General features: G+C 42.6%; 1 long non-coding RNA gene and 1 pseudogene across 1 annotated transcript; one reads left to right on the forward strand and one right to left on the reverse strand.

The window, feature by feature from the left end:
- The first annotated feature begins 1,647 nt into the window (after window positions 1–1,647).
- On the forward strand, window positions 1,648–3,951 carry LOC118013951. The gene is made up of 3 exons (XR_004680157.1): window positions 1,648–2,468; window positions 3,155–3,262; window positions 3,748–3,951. It is a non-coding gene; the product is annotated as an uncharacterized LOC118013951 (long non-coding RNA).
- A 5,674-nt stretch (window positions 3,952–9,625) lies between these two features.
- Window positions 9,626–10,411, reverse strand: LOC118013626 (annotated as a pseudogene).
- Window positions 10,412–10,777: the final 366 nt, after the last annotated feature.

Genomic DNA, 10,777 nt, shown 5'->3' on the forward strand with positions numbered 1-10,777 from the left:
TGACTACTATAATTATTATTTTTTTTTAAGATTTTATTTATTTATTTGACAGAGAGAGAGACAGCTAGAGAGGGAACACAAGCAGGGGGAGTGGGAGAGGGAGAAGCAGGCTTCCCGCTGAGCAGGGAGCCCGATGTGGGGCTCGATTCCAGGACCCTGGGACCATGACCTGAGCCGAAGGCAGACGCTTAACGACTGAGCCACCCAGGCGCCCCACTACTATAATTATTAATTGTCATTTCATCCACACTATAAGCTTCAGGAGTAGGAGTGCCCTGTCTTTCTTTTAAAGTACTTTATCCAAGTTACTAACTCAGGACCTCCTCAGATTGTGCTCCCAGTAAATACAATTGCCCAACGAAATAACACCAAGTACCAAGATGAGAATTTCACAGGGTCCAAAGAAACACACCTGAGGGTCATCTAATCTAGGCAAGAAGTAATATATAAACTGAGGTCAAAGGATGTCCGGCCGCATACACAGAGACACGCAGGAAAGTAGTGGGAAAAGGACAAGAGTTTAAGGGTCTAGGGTCTAGGGAAATCCAGGCAGAAGGAAAACCACACACAAACACCTGGAAATGAAATGAGTAAGCTGCATTTTATACTTGCATGATTTTATTAGTTCTGATTATATTGCCCTGAAACTTGGATTTGCCAGACTCCTGCTATGTCCCACAAATACGAGGCCGGCCTAACAGGTCATTGAAATACCAGTGAGTCATTGTGTGAAAGGAGAGTATTGTATTACACACAAGGAAGGGGATGAGATTGCAGTGGACCAGCGTGGCAAAACTGTATCAGCTGCAATTTTTTATCTTTTCTTCTCTTTCTTTCCCTTTTTTTTTAACTTTCTTTTTATGCAATTAATATACAATTATCTTGGCAAAAATGACTAAATCCAGAGCACAAATCACTGAAACAAAATGTAACTTGCCTGAAATCCAGTTGTATCCCATATGTGCCCTTCCCGATTTTCACTACATAGGACACACATAATATTTTCTGAAAATGGCATCCTACACTAATCAATATTCTGTAGCCTATTTTATTTATTTAAGACCTTATGATCATCTTACGAGTGCATATGGGGAGGGAAAAATGGATGTAAGGGATAAAATGCTAAAATGCATGGATGTCCTCAAATGCATTTGAAACAACAGTAATCCTACGTGGGATGAATTTTCCTATCCTGTGTTACAGTTATGTCTGTAATGAACATGCTTATATTCTCCTTTGTCCTACTACGTCGCTCTAAGTAGTTGTACAGTTTCTTTCAGGCTGCGTTCCATTGTTACTGTTGCTCCTTTCATACAGAAGTCTGTTATTGCTGATGCACTTCCATGGGAAGGTGCTTCCCTGGGTTCTGGTAGATTGGTCACATCGATGAGAAGTCAGACAAGTAAGGTCCAGTCACAAAGGTGACTGCCCTGCGTCATGTCAGCTCACACCGCTCTTTTCTTTTAAGATTTTTTTATTTGAGAGAGAATGAGCAGGAGGGGCAGAGGGAGAGAGAGAGAGAGAGAATCTCAAGCAGACTCCACGCTGAGCACACAGTCCGACACGGGGCTCAATCTCATGACCCTGAGATTACAGCCTGAGCCGAAACCAAGAGTCAGATGCTCAACCGACTGCACCAGCCAGGCGTCCCAAGCTCACACCACTCTTAAGTATTTCTGGTCTGAGGAGGAGGCTCCCTGGACTCCACGGCCTCCATGGATTTGTTTCCCATCCTTGCCTCTCACACTTCCTTCTAAAGAAGAGGCAACTTTCTCTTCATAAAGCATTCTGATGCAACTCATGCAATCCCAGGCCTCTGTGGAGAGAGGATCGTGAAGGCGAGCCAGTCTGCTCCCAGGGTTTCTGCTGGCACTCTGTCTCCTAGAGCTCCGACACTGACAAGTCCTGTTTATTCACGCTCAAGGCCACGGCTCTAGCAATACAGCCCTGAGACTGATGCATTCAGGGACGCCTGGGGGTCTACCAGCATGTCTCTCTCATTTCTTGGAACACAGCACTAGTTTTTTGGAAATGAACACTGAGTTGACCACTCAGCCCAGTGCACACTTGTTACAATGAAAAGCAGTTGTTGTTTCTGGCTTGCAGTGGTCATCCGTCTGCAATTTCAATGCTATGCAAGGTGGGCTTTGTTTTTCTTTTTTCCTCTTTTTTACTATCTTTATTTTCCTTGGTACTTAAGTGGTTAAAGGTATATTTAAATTTATTCTTCTTCTATCTAGAGAGCAAACAAGATTTCCAAGATCAATATTATAAACTTCAGGAACGATTGTGAATGGGTTGTTCAAGTTACGTAAGGCAAGCCCTCCAATGTTTGCTCAATTTTCTTCTCCAACACACGGAATTAGAAGTCTTGACTTGCCAACTGGAACTTTGGCTGGTGATCGAATGCAAAAAACTAGGACTATCTTCTGACTCTCGATGGTGGTGAAGTCTTCCCACTTGGCAGGGTATGGATTGGGGGCCCTATTAATGCACATTCTCTCAAGATAGCTCCCTGAAAGTTCTATAGAAAAAGATTCATTAGGCAAGTCTGGCATTTAATCAGCTATGATTATCTATTTTTTGCCACAATGATCAATGACCAAAGAAGAATAGTCGATATTTGTGTATGTGAGATACAGTCTTTTTAAGCCCAACTGAACTGTATCAGTAGTCATTTATTCACGTTTAAATAATGCATTTCCAACCAAGCTTGGATTCTGGTTGTGACGTGTCATCAGAATAAGAAATAGATTGGCTGCTATTGCCTGGGATGGAAATACATTCAACAGTTAAGCATATGATTAAACATTCAAGACTGTCGACTCTGCTTAATTATAGTTGGAAGGAGTATTTCAATCCATAAAAACTATTTGCACACTGCTATCATCTTGACTCTTATATAATCCGCAGCTTCATAACCTGCCATATTTGTCTCCTGGGATAGTCCCTTCACTTTGCCTTTATTATTCTGTGTGCATTCTCTTAAAGAGATCATTCCTATAGAGCAATTCTTTAACTGGTGAGTAATAGCCTCCCTAAGGTCCCTCTCTACCCTTTACCTTAAGACCAGCCTAATGCACCCACCTCAGCAGTGTTTAAATTTGTAATAAAGAATCACAGAAACCCACAGATGTCTGTGTCACCCTGGCAGGTCCTCCTTGGTTTTCGCTGACTTACTGCTGCTTTGATGGAACTATCCAGATGGTTTCCCAATTCAGACTTCAACTTCTTTTCCATCACCCTGGTGTGGATTAATGCAGTAAGTTTTTTCTCCTTTAGATGACTTCACATCATATGCCAGATTTAGCTGATCTTTGAGAGTCCCCCTGCCAGTCATGGCCTCATCCTTCGTGAAGATCGCACAGCAGGTTACAATACTGCCTGCTGATTCCTTCCATTTATTTGGCATCTTCAGATTCTCCAGGGTGTATCCCATGCCCTTCGTAGGATTAAAAAAACAAAAAACAAAAAACAAGGAAAAGTATTTATCAGGCCTTCAACCCTTTTAGAGGCTTAGTGTTTTTTCGAATTCTGGAAGACTTGGTTATCGTATTTATATAAGGCAATTACACACGTTACACACTTGTTTTCTCTGTATAACTGAGAATGGCAAGAATAAAACTGAAATTCAGTCACTGAAGGGAAGGATTCCAGGCATAGGCAAGCAGACAAATAGTGCACAATTCATTTACAAATACTCTAGGAAGGATTCACGTAGTTGTTATGATTTTGTCCCTTTATCAGGCCCCTAGCATGTGCATGGCAGGGCATTGAAGCCAAAGGATCTTTACAGCCGACTTCCTCCATCCAGGAGGTGGGCTCAAGTACTGGTAATGATAGACCTCGACGGTCCCTCGCCTGCTGCCAGAGGGGGCCCCCGAAGGAGAAAGAAAGCGGGGAGAAGTGGCTGGATGACTCACCGCTCCCCTTTGAAACTGGAGCCCGGGTTAAGGGCGTTGGTATCTGCTGATCCACATTTAAGTCTGCCTGCCGGGTAAGAAAATTTCAGGCCCGTAACTCCTTGCAGCTACAGACCATTTTTTTCTTTTAACAGCAACAACAACAACAAAAAAAATTAAGAAAAAAAACTTGGCTGTAATTTTTCATTGTGACTAAGATGTTTACAGGAAGGAAACTGTTCAGTTTCTCTGGCTGATGAAACTGAAAGTTATAGACATTGATGGGAGGAGTCTCAAATTATTTCATAAGGACACACTCCTGGCCTGAAGGACATCGAAGCTGGACACAGCCAGCCCTCGACAAGTGACTCTAGCCACTGCTTTTGCCTTGTCATCTTCCAAAACACTTCATCTTCCTCCGCCCTTCACAAGACCCTAACATCCTGCAGGTCTGAGTCTGAGATCTTTACTGATTTCTCTTCCTGCTACTACGAGGCATGATTCTCTATTTATCATGAAGGCCTCAGGATCTAGATGCCAGAGTAGGAGATTTGCATTGCACGGGTCCTGTGACATTCTCCGTACAGACGGATCCAGGGCTTAGCTTGTCACCCCAAGTTCACAAGGGGAAGAATTCGGTCTGGTTCTTGGGGTGGGCGAGAAGTGGGGAAAAGGGATCAACTGTGTTCAGAAAAGGGAAAACCACTGTGGCTTCATCCTCATCCTTCATTTCCCTGGGGATAGAAGAGACATCCTGTATTCTACTACCACTGAGGCCTGAACACAGCACGTGACGATTGCAGATTTTAAAATTCATTCTGTGGGTGTTTACAGCATGGTTGATATTCAGAAGCAGGCCTTGGCTTTCTAGCCTGGAGGGGGCCCAGGGAACTTGCCAGCTGTGGTGGGAGCTGGGATAGGTGACAGGATGTTGGGATGAAAAAAGTATTATGCAATGATACTAAGTAAGAAAACACATCTGGACATAAAACTATATTCTATGGTATTATCCCGATTTCACAAAACATGAGAACACCCACACACAGTAGGACATTTCTCAGGTTCAGGAGCACCCTCAGTCATGCACTTGGCGCCCAGTGTTTTCCTAAGCGCTGTGGGTCTGCTCTGCCTTGAATGGCAGGACAATGTTTCAGGTTGAGGCAGACTCGCTCCCCGGGTTCCTCAAAGGCTGAGGCAAATCTGGTGATGCAAATTTATAGGAAGGAAGTGGCCAGAGTCAAATCTGTGAACCACCTTGCGAAATGCTTTACTCTTTCTGCAGAACCCAGTATACAACCGTTCCAGGTGTGCTCGAGAGGAAGGTAACATTTTCCTAAGTAGTACGTAAAGTTTTTTATTTAACCTTTTTAACTTGGGCGGTCAACTTAAAAAATATTTTCTGAATTTTTTTCTTTATTTTGTCTGTTTAATAAGTGAAAAATGCTAAAATCTTGAAACATAAGAAGGAATTTGTCAAATTTTCCATTCAGTTTTCCCCAATTTCTAATATAAATATTGCAAATATATGTGTATATTTATATATATAAAGAGAGATAAAAATAAGCGACATAATACATCACACTATTTTAAGTAATACAAAGGAATATAAAATGATAACAAATAATATATTTTTATTACTATTAGGAAATACATAATTAGAACTGTTGTACATTTCAGGGTCCTGAAGTTTTCAGGCTGAGAACCCCTTGTAATAAAAAGACAGCTTAACAGGAGCAAAACAAATTTAATTTCATAGTGTGAGGACCCCCCAAGGAAACGAGCCACAGAGGCAGCTGGAGGCTTATAGGCCATTCTGAGCTAAGGAGAGGGGCGGGTGTCTGAGGCTCCAGAGGGCCGGCAGGTGCTTCACAGGAGGATGAGAAGAGCAGATGTTTGGTCCCCAGTGTTTGCCCTGCCAGGCAGTTGAGTCTCTCCGTTATCTCTGGTAATCTCTTTCCTCCTGGTGCAGGGCCCCTTTCCAAATTCTCTCAGGCAGGTAGAAGGGAGGAAAAAACCTTGTCCTGAGTCAACTCCAGCTCCGCACATGCTGAAGTGGCCCAGTGGGGTGGCGCATCCTGCCGCCCTTCAGTGACGAAATCCCAGTTCTGCTGATGCTCTTTGTCTTACAGTCTATTTCTAATTAACTGACTGAGATAAAATTGTCTGATTAGATTACAGTTCGCACGACAAAATTTTCCCAACTTTCCTTCAACACTCAAACAACCTTTTGTCAACAACATGTTAAGTAGATTAAAAGAAAACACTTTGTGTCTTCAGGTTTTGCCCTTTATGTGTATTCTTTGAATGTTTTATTTTGGCTAACTTATGCCATCTTTATTTCAATTTTTTTTATTAAGTTTTATTTATTTATTTATTTATTTTGAGAGAGAGAGCATGAGAAGGGAGGGGCAGAGGGAGAGGGAGAGAATCTCAAGCAGACTCCATGCCCAGGACGGAACCTGATGCAGGGCTGGACTGCGTAACACTGAGATCATGACCTGAGCCGAAATCAAGAGCCAGACACACAACCAACTGAGCCACCCGGGTGCCCCCTATTAAGTTTTAATTTTAATTCCAGTTAGTTAATGATGCAGTCTCTGTGGAAATCGTTATTTCGATCTGTAAACCTTACTCTATGCTTCTTTCTCTCCTTCTTTGTCAACATTTTAACATGTGTATTCCCGTCGTCCCCCAAGGACAAGTAACTTCATGAGCTCATCTGCATTCTCTCCTCACTACTCCTTAGCCCGGGTGTTAATACTCTCCATTTTCTTTCTCTTCAGTCAGGGCTTGGTTTATTTTTGAGACGGTGACAGACCTAATTAAGGTTGTTGTTCATTCTTACTTACCTTTCATCCTGAATCATTTCCTGGCTTTATTTACATGTTTTCTTATTAAATATTATTTCCAAAATAGTGTTTTGGTGGGTGTCTTTTTTTTTTTTTTCTTGCAAATCTTCTGGTTGTTAATTGTGCTGATTAATACCAGACAATCATTTTTTAGGTCCTTACATTAAAATATAATTTTGGCTAGTATAAAACTCTAGTTTCAAAATGATTTTTCCTTTGACATAAGTTGGGGACACCTCTCTGAAGCCATTAGGGTTACACAGGGTTTGGAATTCCTATTTTGAGTAACAAAGGGTATTTAATTCATGCCCTATACATAGTGCATTACATAAATGGCTCAGTGGGATCCAGGTAATGACTCCCAAACCCAACGTTCTGATACAACCCAACGGCAAAACAAGTCAAGCCACTAATAAAGTAATCCCATTCCATAAATGCTGTGATCTTGCTCTTGGGAACAAGTCAAAGTCCAGCAAGAAAACAATGGTGTGGGCACATGGACACAAAGAATGTGGTCCAACATCAAGTTTATTACTCTGGTAGGGCTGCCAGAGCAAAGAAACCCAGAGCCTAGATCAGTACCTTCCTCACAGGGGCTCTCAATAAATATATTTACTCAATGAAGAAATAAAACTCAAGTACTAAGAGATGAATCAGCACAGCTAATAAAGGACAAATAAGGGTCATATATATATACATATATGTAGGCATATATATATGCAATATGTATGCATATATATATACTTCATCTCATATTCAAAACCATTAAGCAGAAAAAAAAATCTACTTTCCTTCAAACAATGGAAGACACAATCGTACAAACATGACATCAGAATAATGGAGTCCATCCCAGGAGCCTCTGGGGATGGTGGCGAACAGTGCGTTCTCAGCTAGGTCATCCCCTGTATTTTCAGATACTTACACAAACCCCACACACCAGTTGCGTCAACAAAGTGCCCTCCTACTGTCCCCATTCCTTACACCTCCCTGAAATCTACTTACAGTGTGATCCAATCCTGAAAGGGCTTCTCATCTAATCTTGGACTGAATACAATTCCTTTGCCACATCTCTCATTCCTTTATCAAGCGTGCAGTTGGACACACCACCAGTTTCTATGTCTTTTGCTATTTACAAGGCATATGTTCATTAAACGATTCCTGACCTCAAGAGGATTCTTGTCTTTGGTTGGTCCAGGTTCAGAGGGATGGTGTGGCGAGACGGTCAGACACGTAGAGGGGGCCACAGACGTCGGCTCACTCTTTGTGCTCTGGTGCCCATTCCCACCTCTCACTTCTGCCCACCGACACCCCTCCCGCTTATGCTGCACCTTTCATGCTCCTTCCCAGGCCATGGATTTTTAACATGTGCTACTTTGCTACTTTTCTTTTGCTTGCAGTCCTTTTCTCTTGTCTATCCTTTGCCCCAGTCTTTTCCAATGCTGACCCAATCCACTTTGGGTTAAGTCCTCCCTGATGCCCCACCCAGAAGAGCTCGGAGCCTTTTTTTTTTTTTTTTTTTAAGATTTATTTATTTTAGAGAGAGTGCGTGCGCATGCAAGCAGGGGGAGGGGCAGAGGGAGAGAAAATCCCCAAGCGGACTCTCCACTGAGCATGGAGCCTGACTCGGGGCCAAAATCATGACCTGAGCCCAAATCAAGAGTCGGACTTAACCGACTGAGCCACCCAGGTGCCCGAGCTCAGATCCTCTTACTGCCTCCTTCCATAGGCCTCTTTATTTTCTGTTAGCGAATTTGTAACAACTAATAAATCTGTGGTTTTCTTTCCTACTAGAAATAAATTCAGATCATAGATACCCTCTGTTCAAAGGAAACAGAAGACATGTTGGAATAGTGAGCTCACTCCTGTGTGCATTAAATCCTGTCCCAGACCATAGCACCCAGGCGATGCTGTCAGCTCTGCAGTTACCTCCATGCAGGGCACAGAAGCCTGTATCCAGAGCGAAAGGGCAGGCGAATTGAGAGACAGGGGTGCTAAGTCCCTGCCTTATTATCCATGGTCTAACCCAAGCCCAGGCTGCTCTCCGACCGAGGTTACCAGCCTCTGCCCCCACCCCATACATGCCAGTTGAAGACAGATCGCTTGTATACCAGCTTTCTCAATTAAAAACTGGGTATTTTTATTTTTAGTTCCAAGAATTTGTATTTCTCTTAGTAGTTTTAAAGGTTTTATTTGTGGGACAGACCAAGCATCCTGTGTCTTTTTATCATCCTGGTAGGGGTAGCCATAGATGGAGCCCATGTCTGGTCATTACCAGTTCACACGCCACTTTAATGCCTTTTGTGAGTACATTAGGACAACCCAACTTTTCTCCTGCGTGCTGGCTTGGAAAGGTCCATGTCTCCTTGGTAGGATCCCACCTGCCTAAGTGGGCGACACAGGAATATCTGTTTCCTCGAACCACTTGAGCCCAGAAAGGAAGGGTGATGTGCCTCCATGACACACCATAGGTGTACATCTAAACACACCATACCATCATTTCTTCTTCTTTTTTTTAATAAAGGAAAGGTAACTGTTTATTACTAGAGAGAAAAATGTATACAAGAAAGTCTAGATTCTTTTTCCTCATGCACTACTTTTGTAATAAAGTTCCAGATATCAACTTTGAAGATATTTACAAGGATAAATTTTTCTTAACATGTGACCATTTACTGTATGATGGATATTTTTTCATAGAAATCATATATGAAAATGGGAATATATTCTTACAGTTTACAAGAAGCTTAGAACATTGTATTAACAGAAGATGATATATTTTACTGCAAAATAGTATAAAAGTGATACATAAATGTTTAATTACTTGATTTGAACAGGGGAATGAAAAAAAAAAAAAAAACGAGTAAGACAGGCCTGGCTTTTAAGATTTTTTGTGTTCAATTCGTTCTACTTTCACATCATCTCCAATTAGCTGATACACGTAAGTGACAACTGTAGAAGCCTGGATGTCCATCAACACAAATGAAGGAATAATGTTTGTTTCCAAGGCATTATATGCTCCAGTGGCAGAACCTGGGTTAATGTAGAATTTATTTTCATGCTCAAATGCTTCAAGTTTGCATGTGTGTCCCAAGATAAGAATGTCCACATCACAGGGCGCCTGGGTGGCTCAGTCGGTTAAGCGTCTGCCTTCGGCTCAGATCACGATCCCAGGGTCCTGGGATCGAGCCCTGCATCAGGCTCCCTGTTCAGCGGGAAGCCTGCTTCTCCTTCTCCCTCTCCCACTCCCCCTGCTTGTGTTCCCTCTCTCGCTGTGTCTCTCTCTGTCACATAAATCAATAAAATCTTTAAAAAAAAAAAAAAAGAATGTCCACATCAAACTGCCTCTGCAACAGAGCATGGCTGGCCCTACCTCCCCATGGAATAACTTGATGCCCATGGATCAAACCAATTTTGAACTGTCCAACCATCACAACTTTCTGTTCTGGATAATTCAGATGCTCATCGAGGTCTCCTCTCACAATATGAACATCACTGGCGAGAATCTTGAGATAGTCATAACTCTCTGGTGCAAAGGTTTCCAGTACAAAGAATATGCTGAATCTTTCCTGGCACCAGCAGTTTTTTTAATTTAGCCGGCAAACTGTTGTACTGGTGTGGGACGTGCAGATCTCCTAATACCAACACTAATCTGTGCCCAGCCATCTGTCATTGGGCTCCGCTCAGTCACCACCATCACCTCCACCTTATTCCTCGGGCTCCTCAGCCACCATCATTTCTTCTTAAGTGTCCAGCCACTCCCAGAGGAGGCCTGCAAAATGATGCTGGAACACTTTCTGTATGAGCCACTAGGTGAACAGGAAATCCTTGCTCTTGTTCTTCATGGGTTCTGCCAAAGATTTTTGTCTATGATCTGGGTTCCTGATGCTTCTGGATTCAGAACTAGAAGCAGACCACCTGTAGCTTTCATTTCTTCTGTCATGTCTCTCTTCAAACCAAGAACACAGAAGGGCATGAATGAACACGGAATGAGGGATGGTAGTCTACAAGGCATTACGCTGAAGGGAAAAA

This window comes from Mirounga leonina, unplaced genomic scaffold (genome assembly GCF_011800145.1).
Source record: "Mirounga leonina isolate KUSES-001 unplaced genomic scaffold, KU_Mleo_1.0 Mir_154, whole genome shotgun sequence".
Taxonomy (NCBI): Eukaryota; Metazoa; Chordata; class Mammalia; order Carnivora; family Phocidae; genus Mirounga; species Mirounga leonina.